The following is an 18,585-nucleotide window of genomic DNA, read 5'->3' as shown; positions in this document are numbered from 1 at the left end:
GGAAAATTTATTGCATATTAAAATAGTTAAAAATGCCTAATATTTACATATTAGGTTCTAGGCTCAGAAAATTTCAAAAAGGTTTTAAATTCACATGAATGCCCAGTGGGAGAATGAACATTCACAGAATGATCACTCGTTGTGTATTGGTGTCCCATACATTCCAGGAAATCTAGTATCCCTGGCCCACTGCCCCCTAAATGCGTCTTGGTCTTCCAATCTTGGAGACACACAAAGACCATACTCCACTAACTGAAAGGTGGGTGATTCAAACCCACTCACAAGTTCTTTGGAAGAAAGGTCTGGAGATCTGCTTTGGAAAAAATCCCAGCCTTAAAAATTTTATGAGTTGAAATCAATTCAATGGCAACTGGTTTATTTATTTTTTCTTTTAGTTTTACAGGCAACATCCCTCCCCCCTCCCGGTGTTCATTTAGGCAGTTCAGTATAAGGACTAGAATGTGTCCCCATGTGAGTCTTTTGCACTGAATAAAAGAAAAAGTTTCATGAGGCTGCAATGGCAGATAACAAAGGCCTTCCTTAAAAAAACTTACATGGTTAATTTATGATATACATTGCATCCTGAACAGTTCCAAAACTCTGATGTTAAGTCATAATGTATTAAACTTGAAAAGGATCTTAAGTTCAACTAATCAAACCCCTCAACTAAAAAATGAGGGAATTATGACTCAGAGAGTGTAAAACAGCAATTGAACACCTACTTATATCATTTGTTTCTCATAAAAACTAGGTGATTAAGATATCATTGCTTTTCTATTTTACAAATGAGAAAACTGAGCCTTCACTTATAAGCAGCAGCTCTCAGGTTGGCCTAACTCCATGATTTCTCTACAATGCCTTCCTCTAGCTCAGATCTGGTAGCTATCACATCTTTGGATATCAAGGGCTATTATGTTACATACTTTTCCCCTCTACAGTATCCTCTTCACCCAATTCTCCTCTTGTTCTTCTACATTAAAAACAAAAACAAACAAAAACAGACTAGTTGCTGTCAAGTCAATTCCAACTCATGGTGACCCCACGTGTTTCAGGGTAGAACCGTGCTGCATCGCGTTTTCAATGGCTGTAGATCACCAGGCTTTTCTGCTGGGTGCCTCTGGGTGAATTTGAACTGCCACATCCCTCAGGCCAAATTGTGCCCACTACCTATTTTTATAAATAAAGTTTTATTGGAACATATTGCCTATGGCTTCTTTAATGCTACAAGGGCAGAGCTGAGTAGTTACAATAGCAGCCATATAGTCCACAAAGTTATCCCTTTACAGAAAATGTTTGCTGACCCCTGTTCTACATTTAAAAAATTCTTCCCTTGTGTCTCCATCAATATATTCCACTTCCTTTGAATTTACCTACGCTAGCACATTGTTTTTTTTTTTAAGCACATTGTTGTTGTTAGTTGCAGTAAAATCAGTTCCAACTTATAGCAACCCATATGGACAGAATAGAACTGTTCCACCGGATTTCCAAGGCTGTGACCTTTCAGAAGCAGATTGTGAGACTGTCTTTTGAGGTGCCTCTGGGTGGGTTCAAACCGCCAAACTTTCCACTAGTGGGCAAGCACTTAACCATTGGCACCACCCATGGACTCTCACTTGTGCACTAATGAGTATTGATTACTTAGTTACCATGGATTGCCAAAAGAACCAACAAATCTGTCTTGGAAGAAGTACAACCAGAATGTTCCTTAGAAGCAAGGATGGCAAGACTACGTCTCACATATTTTGGATGTGTTGTCAGGAGGGATCAGTCCCTGGAGAAGGACGTTATACTTGGTAAAATAGCGGGTCATCAAAAAAGAGGAAGACCCTCAATGAGACGGACTGACACAATGGCTGCACCAATGGTGCAGGATCAGGCAGTGTTTCGTTCTGTTGTACACTGAGTCACTATGAGTCAGAATCAACTCGATGGCACCTAACAACAACAGCAACAATGATTACTTAGCATGTTGCTCTTTTTAGAGTTACACCTGTATTCCTTAAAAATTGCCTTGTAGAAACAGCTAATTAATCCAAGAAATGACCGTAGAGATGGAAATATCACAAAAGAAGCGAGGAGGGACTTTTTGGTGCTCACCAAATGACTGACTACACATAGCTGCCATCTATGGGTAGGACAAACTGTCCAGTTCCCTGATTTTCAAAACTAAAATTACAAAGAGTACTCAAAGATTTTTTGGGATAATTTCCAGTCACTTTTTAGTAAATAGACTTGTACAGCAAGGCCAAGTGGTGACTAACAGAAACTATGTGTTTCTGGTAGTACAGACATCTGTCCAGATTAAAAACAGAGACACCTTCACAAAGAAACAGGAAAGTACAAAGTTTGTCATTTGGATGCTGATTCAGATAACATTTTTTACCCAGTTCTCAGGAAAAATTTTTTTTCATGTATTTCACATATACAGTTTTTTCATATGTATGTAGTTTATTTAGGAGGAAAAGCTTTTATTTAGCTAGTAGCAGATGTCCTGATTATGAATGCATCGCCTTTCAGCTCCAAATTTACGCTTTTCTCCTGGTGGCACAGTGGTTTTAAGAGCTTGACTGCTAGCCAAAAGGGTCAACAGTTTGAATCTACCAGCCACTACTTAGAAACCCTGTGGGGCAGTTCTGCTCTGTCTTAGAGAGTCACTATGAGTCGCAATCGACTTGATGGCAACGGGTTTAGTTTTTTTGATGATAATGGAGATGAAACTTGTTAAACGTTGTCAGTAGAGAACGCTGGGGGTGAGGTGCTGGAGAATAGAGTTTATCTTCATGGTTTGGGTATGCCTATATATTTTAGCTCCTACAGAGTACATGGCTTTTTTCTGTACTGTCTCAGCAGCCAGCAGCAAGTGGCATCTCCCTAGCTTCCCTCAGTGCTCACCATCTCAGGCAGTTTCCAACAGCAAGGTCAGCAGTAGTCTTTAGGACAGTGAACAAGTTCACAGTGAGTCAACAGCACTTCTGGGTGGCTTTCTGGTGAGTCAACCTGGTGCCCCAGCTGGCTTTCCAGCAAATCCACAGCAAACCAAGTAGGAAGCTTCCCAGCAAAATTTGTCAGTATTCCAGCAATTGGTTGCCAGTTGGCCTAAATGACAACTGAGAACCATCTCTAGCCTGAAACACTCTAGTGAACTTTTCCAGCATCCAGTAGGCTTCAACTACTCCCTCTCCAATGAGATCTGAATCACAGCACTTCAATCCTTCCAAATTTGTTTTTCCTTCCATATGTTCTCTCAGTCCTTGAGTATCCTTTAGACTTCTTTTTTTTTTTTAACCCCTCTTACAAAAATCTTTGTTGTTATTTGTTTATATTAAACTCTCTCCATTCAAATTACTGTATAATTATGGTCTCCTGATTGGAACCTAAGTAATACAACAGCGAAGTAAAAACAAACCCTATTTGTTCTTACCACATTTTACCTCAGAGGCAAATTGTTTTTGCAAACACAAAGAGCCAAGGGATTAAATAGACTCTTTGGATAAGGCTTAAAATGAAATTAATGAGTCATTTTTTACTTCTGAACACTATCTCTTCGTTGTGTGAGACTACCTCTGGGAATTTTTGTTAACGATAACAAAGGAGCAGAGAAAACTCTCACAGTTCTCTCAGTCTACTAGAAAAAGCAAGAGCATAAAAGGAAAATGGCCGAGTCATATTTAAGTTTTGGTCTTCTGTGTGGTAAATTGTATTTGATTTTTGCTTCTATCTTAGTTCTTTTACATTTATTAGTCAGATTTATCCGTATCATTTCATGAGAATGTACAAATTGATCTTTTTAAAATCATATAGTAAGATTACTGTGACTTTCCAGCTCCTCTCCCTCTTCATTGCTCTGGTTAGAGGAATCATTTGAAATGATTCATTGAAATTCTTTAATGGGTCATCTCTTCCTCTTTTCTTTTGAGGCTTTATGGCCACTCATTCATTCAAACAGTCCATATGGAAGGGTTTTTTTCGTGCTTCTCTGTCACCTTCTACCAATGCTTTGCAGACAAATGGAAAACGGAGATAGAGGAAAAGTGGGTCTATTTTGATCAGCACTATACAGATAGTTGGAAACCCTGGTGGTGTAGCCATTAAGTTTTAATCCACCAGGCACTCCTTGGAAACTCTAAGGGGCAGTTCTACCCTGTCCTATAGGGTCGCTATGAGACAGAATCAACTCGACAGCAATGGGTATATAGTTGCTAAAATCTTTTTCTCTTAAAATTAATTCTTTTAATTTCCCCTATGTAAAATTGTAATATTTATTTGTTAATAGAAAACCAAACCTGATGCCATCAAGTTGATTGTGACTCATATGACTTGATGACAGCGTAGAACTGCCGCATAGAGTTTCCAAGGAGTGGCTAGATGGATTCGAACTGCCGACATTTTTGGTTAGATGACTGAGTTCTTAACCATTGTGCCACCACTAAAAAAGAAAAACAACATTGTGCAATAGTGGCACTAAATTAGAAGGATCCCGCCCCTTGCCTCCCAGCCCCCCCTGAAATTCAGTCTTCAATAATTAACTTACTCTCTTCTTATTAACTCAGTGCAATTGTAAACATTAAGAGACATGGATACTAGTCTTAGTTTTGCCACTTACTAGTTATTCAGCCTCAAGTAACAAACTATCTAGTTTACTGTTATCATCAGAAGAATAAAGTGGATGCCAGCTTCCCTGTTAATACACTGATTTATTTTAAGCAACATCCGTAATCGTTGTTGATGTTAGTTGTTGAGACAATTCCAACTCATGGTCACCCCATGTGTGCTGAGTAAAGCTGCTTCATAGAGTTTTCAAGGCTATGACCTTTTGGAAGGAGATCCCCAGGCCTGTCTTCCAAGGTCATTCTGGGTGGGTTCCAATTGCCAACATTTCAGCTTGTAGTTGAGCACTTAACCGTTTGTGCCACCCAGGAACTCCAACATCCATAATAAACGGTGCAAGCTGTGAAATGCTAAATAAATATTGGATGATGAAGATGGTGAGAATGATAAAAGTAAAATGGTTAGGAATTTTCAGCAGGAATCTAATTTGCTTCATTTTTAGGGGGAGGGAAGGATTATGTTTTTTCCTTCCTTTGTCCCTATGTAGCTTTTTTTCTTAACTTGTACTAGAAGTTCTTCTAAGTTAGATGTCACATACTTTTGGGATGCTACTTAATTTAGTTAAATGCCAGATGTCTTTTCCGTGTTATATTTAGCACCCATATATTTAGGCACCCCTTCCCCACAAAAGTGGGTGGTAGAGTACAGCAGATTCATTCCCCTTTCATTGCTGGAATAAAAAAGAAGCCCCTGGAAAGACAGGTAGGTGAAATTCCTTGGGGCTCAAGAACTTGATAGAAGATGGGAATGTGTGAGAAACTTTCGATGGTTATCAATAGAAGAAATCATGGAGCATCTTGTTTCCTTAAATGGTTACCTTGCGTTCCCTCCCACAACCATAGGTCCCTGCCACGTTGAGTTCATGAAGAGAGATGGTATAGTTTAATGGAGCATTTCCCAAAATATGTTTGTTAATATAACTGATGTTTACTTGAACAAACAGGCAAAATGTTCTACAGGAAACGCTGCTGACTTAAATATAATTAAATAAGATTTTTGTTATTGTTTCTAATTGCAGAGCTTCACAGAAGCTTTTGTGTTCTCATTGTCTCTGGAAGCACATTTAACATGGGAAATTACTGAAATATGTTTGCCTAAGAAGCTTTTTTTCCCAAAAACGTCTCTTGGAACCTATGGATTTGACAAATGCTGGTATAGTGTATTTTATCCTGGGCAGATCTAAGTGAGATATGCCTGAATGTTCTACTTCCTTCTGGTATGACTCTCAACACCTAACTGAGCTGTATTCCACTTTCAGCCTGTAATGAAGAAATAATAAAAGCTGACCTCTGCTAACCTCTAAGGAGTCCCTGGGTAGTGCAGATGGTTAAGCACTCAACTACTAATTTAAAAGTTGTGGTTTGAATCCATCCCAAGGTGTCTCAGAAGAAAGGGCCAGTGATCTGCTTCTGAAATGTCACAGCCTTGAAAATCCAGTGGCACCGTCGTACTCTGCACATGTGGGGTTGCCAAGAGGTGGAATCAACTTGATGGAAACTGATTTGGTTTGGTTTGATACCCGTCTTTGAGAAGCTATAAGGTTCAGTAATCACAACAAATATAAAAAAGTAAATATTGTCCTCGCTCCCTATCGGATCTTCCGTAGTAACATTCCACAAAGCAATGTTTCCTACTGCCACATTTATATAACTTACAAATGTAAAAATCAAAGAGATTTTTAAAATCTCCTAAAATTACTAAAGCCTATTTAAAAAGTACTTTAGTTCGGGGTACAGCAACAAACATTGGAAGGTAACTCCAAGACGGAAGGACCAAAAGGACAAAAAAAAAACACTGTTTCATGTCACTTTTTCGGCCAGTTCTTTCTGCTTCTCTGTTTACTTTCAACTTTAGTTTTTTTTCAAAATTTCCTCAGGACTGAGGAGAGAGGTCATTTCAAGTAACTTTATTCTACCAAAAGGGCAGTGCTGCTCCCCAGTGCTCATTCAAATCATGCTGAGGCAATTTCTCTGAAGAGACTAAAGAGATGGCTTTTTATTATAAGCCTGTCTGTTTGCTAATAAACTGACTGAAATATCAGTGGACTTGAATAGGAGTCAACCAACTCCAAATCTCAAATAACAAGAACTGAAAGCTGAATTTAAAGAATGAGTTTAGAGGTGAATACAATTTTTATTGGTACAGTACTTTGAGGTGATAGAACATGTTTCTAACTCTTCACCCTCCATAGTGAGATTCTGGAGCAATTTCATGAAAAGGCTTCATTCTAATTTGAGGGAATTTTTCACATGTCAGAAATGAATCAAATCATAGCTCTGTTGATGACTGGGGTCTTTCATCTCCTCATCTTTAAAAAGGGAGCTAATAGTGCTCAATTTGGAGGGTTGTTGTGAGAAGTAAGTGAGATAACAGTAGATTAATGCAAGGCACTTAGCAGGCATTACATGAACAGTAGTTCAGGGTTTCCCTATTGATTCTTCAGGGTTCATCAGATAACATACTTCAGGCCTGACCCTTGGGGCAGCTCTGCAATTAAATTGCTCTTTGACAATAGGAAAGTGAAGCCTTGGTCCTTGCAAGGCATGCCCAGTAATTTACAAGGATTCTTTCTTGACTAGGGCAGTTTTCTTTTTCTGTAAAGAGCTAAGGCTTTCATTTCATACTTGTTATTCATGTATTGTATGAGTTTTGTTTTTTTTGTAGCCTGCTAAGTATAACAGATTCCTTCTGTACATATGCTTTTTATTAATATGCATTTATTATATCCACTGTCAGTTTGTTGTATGTGTGTGTTTGTCGTACTGTAGTGGCTTGCATGTTGCTATGATGCTGGAAGCTATGGCACCAGTATTCAAATACCAGCAGGGTCACCCATGGTGGACACATTTCAGCAGCACTTCCACACTAAGATAAACTAGGAAGAAAGGCCTAGTGATCCACCTCCAAAAATTTGCCAGGGAAAACCTTATGGATCACAACAGAACATTGTCTGACTTGTTTGCTTTGGACACCTCCGCAGGAGAGATCAGTTGCTGGGGGAGGACATCAAGCTTGGTGAAGTAGGAGGCCAGTGAGGGGTAAGGGGACTCTCAGTGAAAGGGACTGGCACAATAGCTGCAATGATGGACTTGAACATGCTGGCGATTGTGAGGATGATGCAGGACCAGGAAATGTTTTGTTTTGCTGTTTTGATCCTTGTAAGTCAGAGTTGACTCACCTTCAGCTATCTACTTATCATATTTTTATTATTTATTATGGTTATCATTCAATTAAAGCATTATTAAACTGTGATCTTGCAATGGACTGTGCCTTACGTGGGACAGAAGCTCTCACTCGAGTTTCTATTTATCCAGCTAACCATTTACTGAGTGGGATAGTCCAAGAAGGCTGGAGTTTGATTTTTTTTTCTTGCCCTGAGGGCCAAGTATGTTCAGGAATTGTATTTAGGTGGTGGAAAAAATATGCCGTGGGAAAGTAAATGGGAAGCTAGGAAGAATTACAGATATATCAACACTGCTATCAGGGAGTCCAGAGATACTCAATTTAATATATCAAATCAATTGTGCTGTAGCTCCCAGCCACCCCCAGTTCCTAGTTGCCCAGCTCTCCAAACAATTGATCAATAGCATGCATTGCTTCATGGGGAAAAAAAAAAAACCCAAAACCAAACCCGTTGCCATTGAGTCGATTCTGACTTACAGCGATCATGGGAAAAGCAGAGCCCTATGACAAACAGGGATGCATTGGCTTTGAATTTCAAAATGGAATTTTTGTCTATAGCCTGAAATGAAGCACTTTTGGTCATTGCAAATGCCTGATTTCATTGAGAAGGGAATGGCTTTCTCCGAATCAAAATCTTGGAAATTTCTCAGAATCAAAACTCCCAAAATAAAAGTTAAGCTTGAAGAGGGTCAGGCAATTTATATGATGGGACCATTGAATTGAGAGATACAGGATGCAATACAAGGAAATCTCTTGGTACACAGAAAGGAGAAAGTCTGGTTGTTGAGGGATGGATCCTGGGAGAAAGATGAAGACTCAAAGATCAGGCCTTAGTGTTCCATTTCTCCCCTTAAGGTTGGAATGTGAAGAAGGAATTGAAAACTCCAAGGTAGGTTTGGGGGTTCTAAGAACATTGGGGTTTTCCTAGGCACATAGCCTGGGAACATAGACAGTCTCACTAAAGGATTCCCACCTCTGAAATGTCATGGTTATGAAATATTTACGTTGCAATAATTGAGAGTGGTGTTAAAGAGGATGGGTCTGAGCGAAGGCTCACTTTTACTTACTCTGAAAGCAAATAGAGATTTCAGTCCAGTCATAAATTCTACACGTTCTAGTGATCCATAGGATAGACTGTAGTGTGTAGGATCCTTGTGCCTGGAGGGTAGGGCAAAGCCCATGGACATCAGCAATGGTACCAGGGATACACTCAAAAGACCAGGCAGGGCAATCTCAACTCGGAAGGATACTCACTTGCCCTGTGGACCAAGTTACACCACTGCAGAAGCAGCTATGCCAAAGGACATTATACAGAGATCAAGCAGGATATGGTATATCACCTAGAGATCTAGATATTTCACCGTCATGCCCCAGAACATGTCAGACTCATTCTGCACCCAGACACCAGTTTTGGAAGGAGAACAGAGAGGTTTTAAACCTTGAAAGACTAGGAGAGTCTTAATATAAGGTAAAGTATATTCTGCTCTCAGTGGGAAGGCAGGTTCTACAGTAAACAGGGTATTATTTATAAAATTGAATTGCGTTTCTGATATCTGAATGTATCCTTTCAAAATCCATACCTATCACACAGGCAAGAGACCTATGAAGTTTGATCAGTCCTTTTAGGATAGAATTCATTTTTCTTTGGACAAGAATTCTGAAATAGAAAAACTTAACCATGCTTATGCTATATAGATTTTCTATCACTGGTTTTCTTTGTTTCCTCCTTAGAATTTTAAATCATCCTCTGTATGCCAGTGTAGGTGAGGTCTGAATTTTAAAAAGAGGAGTAGTGTTTTTCTAGGGGAAGCATATGAGTTTGTAGTGGGAGTCAAAGTGAGAAAATGGTAATACCAAGGTAAGACTGTGGAAGCACTATGGTAGCCACTCCACGTGGAGAATCTCCTAGTGCTCACACTTGCTCAGTCTTGAAGGGATTTTCAGTTTGCCTTAATCATGAAGGTCATTCCTTAAAAATTCTCATGGCAATGGAGGGACATACCCTTCAGTGTCCTTTTCTCCAGTCATCCTTCCATAATCTCCTCAGTGGTTGGAGAGGAGAAGCAAAGAGTGATTGTCAGTATAATGTGTGTAATGCATGGCTGGCCACAAGACTGGTTTGAATAGGAGAAGCCAAATCTTGGGGCCTAGTTAGATATAGAGGCTCTGGGCCTACATACACAAGTGAGGTGAAATCCAGAATCTGTGCTAAGACAAGGAGGAACGGCCAAGTATTTGGGAAGCCCAGCCCTCAATAAATTCAACTCTGTGCCAGAGGTTTGGATGGTGAGCATGGACTCATGGACTCAAGTTTAATATTAAGTAAAAGACTGAAGAGGCAGTGAAGCCCAAGTTGGTTCCTGTTCACCTTTAGAGGTGGGCTGAGTATGGATGAGCCTGTGGGAAAATGTCCCAGAAATGAGAAATAAAAGGCAGAGTATCTTGTGAATATGACAAATGACTTCTCCTTGTCTTATCCCAAGCTTTGCATGTCTAGGGAGGTGCTCAGCTGATTCCTACCTTTCCCTTTTCCCCCTCTGCATGGATGAATTAATTATCCTGATGTTTGAAGGCAGAGTTTTTAGGACAAACCTGATCCACTGCCCAGATAAATGTATGCAACTCTAACCTGCACTCTGGTAAATGACCTGTCTCTGCCTGTGTCCCGGTTCTGATTACAGGGCTTTTACCTGTTTGCTGTGCCTGAGAACCTTTATTAGTACCTACTTACTCCAGCTGTCTTCTAGGACTAAGATTCTGTTTTGATTTTATTATAATTCTTCTTAGTAACTTCAAAGCTAAGGTCCTTTCCTTGGTATTGTGGTGGTAGTGATGACATGTTCTGTTAGCTAATACTTCCAAGCTCCTAGTGGTATGATATTTAAATAGGATTTTAGATGGAAGAACTGGGAAACTAAATCACTAAATAAATATATTAATTGCTATGTGGTGTTAACAAATAAAAAAAGTAATATATATATTTATATATATATTTAATTCTGTCAAAGTAAGCTGATAAAAAACTGAGCATTCAAGTGGCAAATATATTAGGGTCAAGGAATAAAGTCAATTACTGAATAGCAGTTAGTTCAAACTCTTATCTTTTTATAGTTTTAAGCTATCTCTTTGTTTTTCAGAGGATACATTTGTTAAAAAAAAAAAAAAAAAAAGACTATTGGCTACTCCTAAACCTCTAATGAAAGAAAATCCAACAGGAAGTCACAGAACTCGGTGCTTCTCTACGCCAACTCTCTGAGACCACACAGAAGCAAAAGCTAGATAATTTGGCTGAGTTATCAGACTTGAGGACAGATCTGGCAGTGGGATGAGGGGAAGGGAAGCTGATTGTGGTATCACTAGGCTAGGACAGAAAGGAGGTTACAGGCGGTGCTGGGGAACTGCCTACACACTGGGGTGGAAGCAGCTGGGCTGGGAATTTGATCCAAGGAGGGAAAAGGGAACGTGTTGGTCTACTTGATATCAGAATAGAATGGAAATCGGCATTTTAAGAAGTTCTTGAGACCACAAAGATTGCCGTGGATGGGTAAGGATAACATAGGATAGGATGACTATAATGTATTGTAGGCTGTTAAAATAGTTAATATTGCCACTTCTTAGGCTTAAGATTATGTAAAATAATGCTGTCTGCATATTTTGTTGGCATCAAGTCCCAACTTAAAAATAAAACAAAACAAAGTATTAAAAAAAAAAATAGATAAAAGAAAAAAAGTTTCCAGAGTAATACTTTTTCATATTTCTGGTCTCCCTGCTTTGGAGAGATAAGATTCATCTATTAAAAAAACAAAACAAAAAAAACTTTAAGGCACTTTCATTTGTTGATTGAGATGGATCTTATGAATAATATACCATTATTAATTATTAACATTATTATTTTGGCTATTAGAGGTAAACTGATAATGAGTTTTCAAAATTTGCGTTTTCCCTTATACCGTCTATGAAATAGAAATGTTAGTAACATTAGCTAACGTTTACTGAACGTCTACTCTGATCCGGCACTATGTTGGTTGCTTTAAATTTATTTTCTCTTCAAAGTTCAAAACAAAATCTGAAGAAGCTACTATTTTGATCGTGACTTAACAGAGGAGAGAATGAGGCATTGAGAAACAAGGATGACTTTTTCATAGTCACAGAGTGGGTACCAGATCTGGTACGGGATTCAGATCCATGTGTGACTCTAGCGTCAATGCTTTTAACTACGATTCTGAGTTGCTAATCTTTGTTGTTGTTGTTAGGTGCCGTCGAGTTGGTTCTAACTCATAGAGACCTTATGCACAACAGAACGAAACACTGCCCGGTCCTGCCCCATCCTCACCATCATTGTTATGCTTGAGCTCATTGTTGCAGCCACTGTGTCAATCCACTTCATTGAAGGTCTTCTTTTCTGCTGACTTTGTACTTTGCCAAGCATGATGTCCTTCTCCAGGGACTGATCCCTCTTGAAAACATGTCCAAAGTATGTAAGACACAGTCTCGCCATTCTTGCTTCTAAGGAGCATTCTGGTTGTACTTCTTCCGAGACAAATTTGTTCGTTCTTTTGGCAGTCCATGGTATATTCAATATTCTTCACCAACACCACAATTCAAAGGCGCCAACTCTCCTTTGGTCTTCCTTATTCAATGTCCAGCTTTCACATGCATATGATGCGATTGAAAATGCCATAGCTTGTGTCAGGTGCACCTTAGTCTTCAAGATGACATCTTTGCTTTTCAACATTTAAATAGGCCCTTTGCATTAGATTTACCCAATGCAATGTGTCATTTGATTTCTTGCCTGCTGCTTCCATGGAGGTTGATTGTGGATCCAAGTAAAATGAAATCCTTGACAACTTCAATCTTTTCTCCGTTTATCATGATGTTGCTCATTGGTCCAGTTGTGAGGATTTTTGTTTTCTTTATGTTAAGATGCAATTCATGCTGAAGGCTGTGTGGTCTTTGATCTTCATTAGTAAATGCTTCAAGTCCTTTCCACTTTCAGCAAACAAGGTTGTGTTACCTGAATAACGCAGGTTATTAATGAGTCTTCCTCCAGTCCTGATGCCCAGTTCTTCTTCGCTAATCTAGTCTGCTTAAAAGCGCAAATTAAAACGACAGTGATAAACCACTATAACCCACTAAAATGACTAAAATAAAAAATGACTGACAAGTCCATATGAGAGTAGGGTGTGGAGTAACTTGAACTCTTATAGACCTCTGGTGTGAGTATAAAATGGTACAACCCATTTGGAGAACAGTTTGACAATTTCTTGTAGACTTACCATACACTTGTCATGTTGTTGTTGAGTGCTGCCGAGTTGCTTTCAGCTTGCAGTGATCCCATGTGACACAGAACTGCCTCATAGGGCTTTCTGGGCTGTAATCTTTACAGAAACAGAGCGCCAAGTCTTTCTCCCATGGATGGGTTCAAACTGCCAATCCTTTGGTTAGCAGCCAAGCACTTAATCGTTTGCTCCATCAGGGCTCATTTACACTTATCATATACAATCCTACAATTTCATTCCCAGATATTTTTAAGGAAAAGTGAAAATGTATGTGTATACAATGTTCATATCAGTTTTATTGATAATATTAAAAAACTGGAAGCAATCCAAATGTCCATCGACTGGTGAATGAATAAACCTGTTAAGGTAGAACCATACCCAGCAATAAGAAGGGGTGAACTACTGATATTTGCAACATGATGAGCATTACGTTGAGCAAAAGAAGCCAGACAAAAAAAGTCACTGGATGATGCCATTCCATGATGTTCTAGCATAGGTGAAACTAATCTACAGTGATATAAAGCAGGTCGGGGCTGGGGGAGTAAGATAAACTGCATAGTAACAGGAGGGAAATTTTGGATGATATAAATCATCTCTCTCTTCGTTGTGGTGGTGATTAAAAAGGTGTAGATATTTGTCAGAACTCATTGAACTCTACACTTAAAAATGAGTATATTTTATATGAATTGTATGTGAATAAAACTGATGAAAAAATATGCTGTTTCCTCTAGTTAAGTTCCTACTTCCTAGGAATTCCCAGTTTTTGTTTCTTTCATCATCTTGCCTGCTTCATTGTATATATGAAAATATGTATGCATGCATGATTGTGTGTATTAATTTATTTATGAAATTACTTACTTATAGCCTAGATCGCTTCCCAAAATTGAATGATATATTTTTCTGTTTATTGTTTTCTTACATTTGCCTTATATTTTGCTTACTGAATCATAGTTATAACACTTTTCATGAATCCAGTTGGGCTGCAAACTAGCATACTGCCAGAATTTGGAAAATACAGTGCAGTGCCAAATATTCAGGTTGAAATACAATGAAAATTTAAATTAACTATTCATATTTACCAGCTCTCTATTAACCAGAAAGCTCTTAAATCAGCACCTGACATATACAAAGCGATGAAAAAGAATTCCTTAATGTTGACTCTGAAGCGTTAGCTCTCGAATGACCATCTGATTCAATTGTTGCCGTTGCATGTTTTGGCTACAGTTGGGTGGCAGGGTGCTCTAGTAGGAAAAGTTTAAATGTCGGAGTTAGTTGGACTGGCTTGAATTCAAATCCCAATTTTACCACTTTCATGCTAGACGACTTTGGGCAAATTTTCTGAGCCTCAGTACACTGACCTGAAAAATACTGATAATCTCATAGAATCATGACAATTAGGAAAATGCATGGTATATAATGGATGTTAAATATCTGATAGCTGTGACTATTACTTATTTTTTTAACTGTGGTCCCTGGGATAAGCTACTAATTAAAAGCCTGGCAGTTTGAACCCACCCAGAGTTGTCTTAGAAGGAAGGCCTGGCGCTCTACTTCCAAAAAGTCATAGCCACTGAAAACCCTGTGGAGTACAGTTCTTCTCTTAAGCACATGGAGCCGTTGTGATTTGGAATCAACTCAATGGCGAGTGGTTTTATTTATTTATTCATAATGAGGAGAATGCTAGTTGTAAAATTAGAATTCTAAATCTGAGTCCCTTATACTCCATTCCCAGCTGAGTTTTTGGGGCAAGCTCCTGGATTTGATTTTCCATTAGCCCTATTGTAAAATGGGTATAGTAATAACATTGGTTCCTTTTGAGGATAAAATAAGATCTTATATATAGAAACATCTAGAATAAAACCTGGTACAGTGTAGGAACCCAAAAATTTTAATTGATTTCAAATCAAATTATTTTTTGTTAGAACTCTCAAGGAAGAGACATAACTCTACTAGCCAGAATATTATTAAAAGTAGTCCATTCGTTGACTGTGCCTAAAGATAGGTATTTATATATACTTGGCTTTAGAAAAAAAAAACACTGAGGCCATAGATTGAACTTTTCTCATTTTATTCAAAACCTTGAGATATTAAAAATATAGCTAAATAACTGACAAGATAATCTGGAAGTCAGTTTATGATTCGATACCCCAAATGCTTATTTGTGCCTTTTGTAGATTAGATTTCTATGAAAGTCTAGAAGGCAATGCAGCTAAGAATAGTATAGCATTGATGGTTTCTTTTGACAGCACAACTGTGGCATCATAACTTGATTATTAAGCAGATGAATTAAGCAGGTGTCAAGATAAACTTGAAGCTCCAAGGATGACGGCTCTGTAAAATTATTCAAAATGCAAATTAAAATGACGTCTTGCACTGTGGGAATAATGTTATGAATTATTCCTCCATGGGGAATATGTTTTTCCAGTTGGATATGTATTATCACAGATAATAAATAAACAGATATAATAAGTAACAGATAAAATAAGTAAACATGTCTACTAAATAGATAGTAAATCTTATTTGAAAACAAGAAAGTGAATTGTAAGAAAATAAAGCATAATAATAAAACTGTATATTCTCAGAAAAGCCAAATATGGAAATCTGAACACATTTTTCCTATAGAAGTGTAGGGAGTGGCACATGTTCCAAACTGCTGTATGAGGAAACAGGACATTGCTTGGCTTATTTACTTCTAGTGGACACATCGTGGCACAAGGCCAAGCAACCCGAGAGAGAGCCTGGGATTGTGCAAAGGACTCTAATTTTCCTACCTGCAGGTATAATTATAATGGCTTCAGTGTCAATATATGGCTGGATGCCCCTGTGTGTTGGCACTCTTTAGTAAATATTCATGTGCCTGTGAGACATTTTCATTTCCAGGGCCTTTTTTTTTTTCACATTTAATTTAGGAAACGTTCTGTGTAATTTTTTTTTTCTGGAAAATTCAGTTTCTTTCATTTAAAATGATAGAAGAATAACCCCTGATATTTAAAGTAATATGGGTTGACTCAAACAAAAGTAGTTTAAATAGTAAGTTAATCCTTATCTTTAGGTTTTTTCTAAACAAGTTAGCAAAGCGACAGCTTCTGTCTTCAATTCCATTATCGCTGTCTGTCATTCTTTGCACGGCCACAAATGTCGTGCTACGATCTTTAACGAAAAAAAAAAGACATTAAGGAATATGGGGTGTTTGATGCTCTAGTTTGGTCATGAACAAATTATATTGTGAAACAGGAAGTCATAAGAGAAATTCGTCAGAACAAAAAGCTAAATAATGGCCAAAAAACAAACCACTAGCTACATATGAAGTGCCATGTGAGGAATAGAATTATAATAAATACATTCTGTATGTGGAGAAAAAACTGTGTTTTATAAATCTACATTGTGTTTTGTCAGTTTTATAACTATTTTTTACTAATACCTTTTTTGACTATCAAGTAACTCTTTGAGAATAGTTACTTGACTGGAATTGTACAGGCTGTGTAATATGGCAAAGTTTTTAGTGAAGCTAAAATATTCTGACTTCTTTTTTCACTGTTTTTTTGGTTGTATCAGAGAAAGTTAACATAGATCTGGGCTTGTTTATTTAAGCAATGGGTTCTTTATCTTTTTTAAAATAAAGAATTTATGTTCATCAAGTAATTTTTTTGGTTCTAATTCACTATCTAGCTGGTAATTCAATTGCTTATGTTTATGGATATTCATACACACCAAATCTACCTGGTTCTATATGTGTGCCTTAAATGTTTGAACTTTGTATCATTGTTACTATCTGGGTAATGGAGCTGTATCAATCAATTAAATTACCACAGTTAAATATCACACAATGGTAAATTTTTATGAACATCACCCAATTATTTTCTAGGTTAAAAAATAGATATTTCATAATATTTAAAATAAAAATTTAATGAGTTATCTGTGAACAATCCAAATATAATGTTAAGAGCTCTCATTTCTGACTTACTTCACAAGAATATAAAAAATGGGCATAACAAGCAACATTGTGTTTTTGCGGATCCAGTGTCCATTTCCATTTCTTCTGGTGTAGCAGCATCTTGACTTTCCTTTGGGGAATCATTCCTCCCTACTCTTCGTACTCTTAGGCTAGTCTCTAGAGGTGGGCACTCCAGGCCTGGCCAATCAAAGTCATCTAGGTTGGTGCTGTTAGGAAAGGACTGTCTTTTACGCTGGGCTTCCTAAGATAGAAGAAAGTAAACCTGAAACTGCTGAGGGCCATATTGCTACCACATGAAGAGAGCCTGGTAGCTGATGAAGTCAGCAAAGAAGAAAGGAAAGCTGATAAGTGGAGAGATAGATACTTAAATAGTATTTCTTGATACCTTTTGAAGTCAGATTTTCTTCTGGACATCAGTGAAATGGGCCAATACATTTCCCCATTTTATTTTATATTTATTTTCTGTTGAAATGTTCTACATTGGAGATAAGACTGTCTGATTTGGGTTTCTGCTACTTGTAACTGGAAAAGTACTGACTGATACATAGGTGAGTGGGTGATCAAAATTTTCATACTTCAACAACACTGAATTCAAGTTAACCTTGAAAATTTCATGAAGTTATGTTGAGCATCAAACATATCAGGGCTTTAAATATATTGCTGTGCTATAAAAATAACTCATTCAACTATGCAGTTGTTATGTGCTGTCAAGTCGACCCTAGAGAACAGAGTAAAACTGCCCCATAGGGTTTCCAAGGAGCGGGATGGATTCTAGTTGCCAACCTTTTGGTTAGCAGCCAAGCTCTTAACCACTGCACCACCAGGGCTCCCATTCAACTACAGCTTCTGGTAATCTGATCTATGGAGTCCTTATGCCATTGTGTCAGTTTAGTGTTACATAAGGAAAAAATGTAGAACTTCCCAGGAGAGTAGCAGGTGAAATACAGAATGCACAATTATTCGACTTAAGTATCAATCAAGTCTATTGAATGTTGCTCACAATTAAAATTACATGACTTTTTTTTCCCCATAAGTAGGTTCAAGTCTATTGTTTTATCAAATAGTGCAAAAGCAATATGTTCCTGAAAGAGGCAACTGAAGTCAGAGACTTACTTTTCTAAAAGTGGCAGCCTTCGTTTTCAATGTCTAAGCATCTCCTCTCTTCTTCCTTTTACTCTTTCTCCATAAATATATATATTTTTGGTGCCAGTGTGCTAAGTGCAAGGGATAAAACAGTAAACAAGTCTGACATGACTCCGTTCTTACAGGTGCTTCTAAATTTTATCACGAAAAGGGTAAAGAGGTGTTCTAATGTCTACCAAGATTACGGACGCTTCCTTTCTCCATGTACAAACATACTGCAATTACTGTTTTCTAGACAACGGGATAGAAACTGCAATACATCAAGAGTCAGAAATAGTCAGGGATTTTCATTCATGTTTTATCTTCTAGCATTATTCCTGCTCTCTGCTGAGAGAAGTCACTCCTCAAACATATGAAAAGTCCTGGATTCTAGTAGATGGCACGGCTCACTTGGCAATGGGGCTAGATGACAAGGTG

General features: G+C 38.0%; 1 protein-coding gene across 17 annotated transcripts in view; it reads left to right on the top strand.

The window, feature by feature from the left end:
• Positions 1–18,585, top strand: part of MACC1 (MET transcriptional regulator MACC1) — a 230,068-nt gene that overhangs the window by 74,880 nt on the left and 136,603 nt on the right. Inside the window, exon 6 of one of the 17 annotated variants that reach the window (XM_064290050.1) lies at positions 5,627–5,824. The exons of the other annotated variants lie outside the window; for them this stretch is intronic. The gene's annotated coding sequence lies outside the window, so the exon portion shown is untranslated. The remainder of the gene's footprint in view (positions 1–5,626; positions 5,825–18,585) is intronic. 17 annotated transcript variants of the gene reach the window in all.

Source organism: Loxodonta africana, chromosome 8 (genome assembly GCF_030014295.1).
Source record: "Loxodonta africana isolate mLoxAfr1 chromosome 8, mLoxAfr1.hap2, whole genome shotgun sequence".
In the NCBI taxonomy this organism is placed as follows: Eukaryota; Metazoa; Chordata; class Mammalia; order Proboscidea; family Elephantidae; genus Loxodonta; species Loxodonta africana.
Note: the sequence above shows the minus strand (reverse complement) of the source record. Positions and strands in the feature narration are given on the sequence as shown.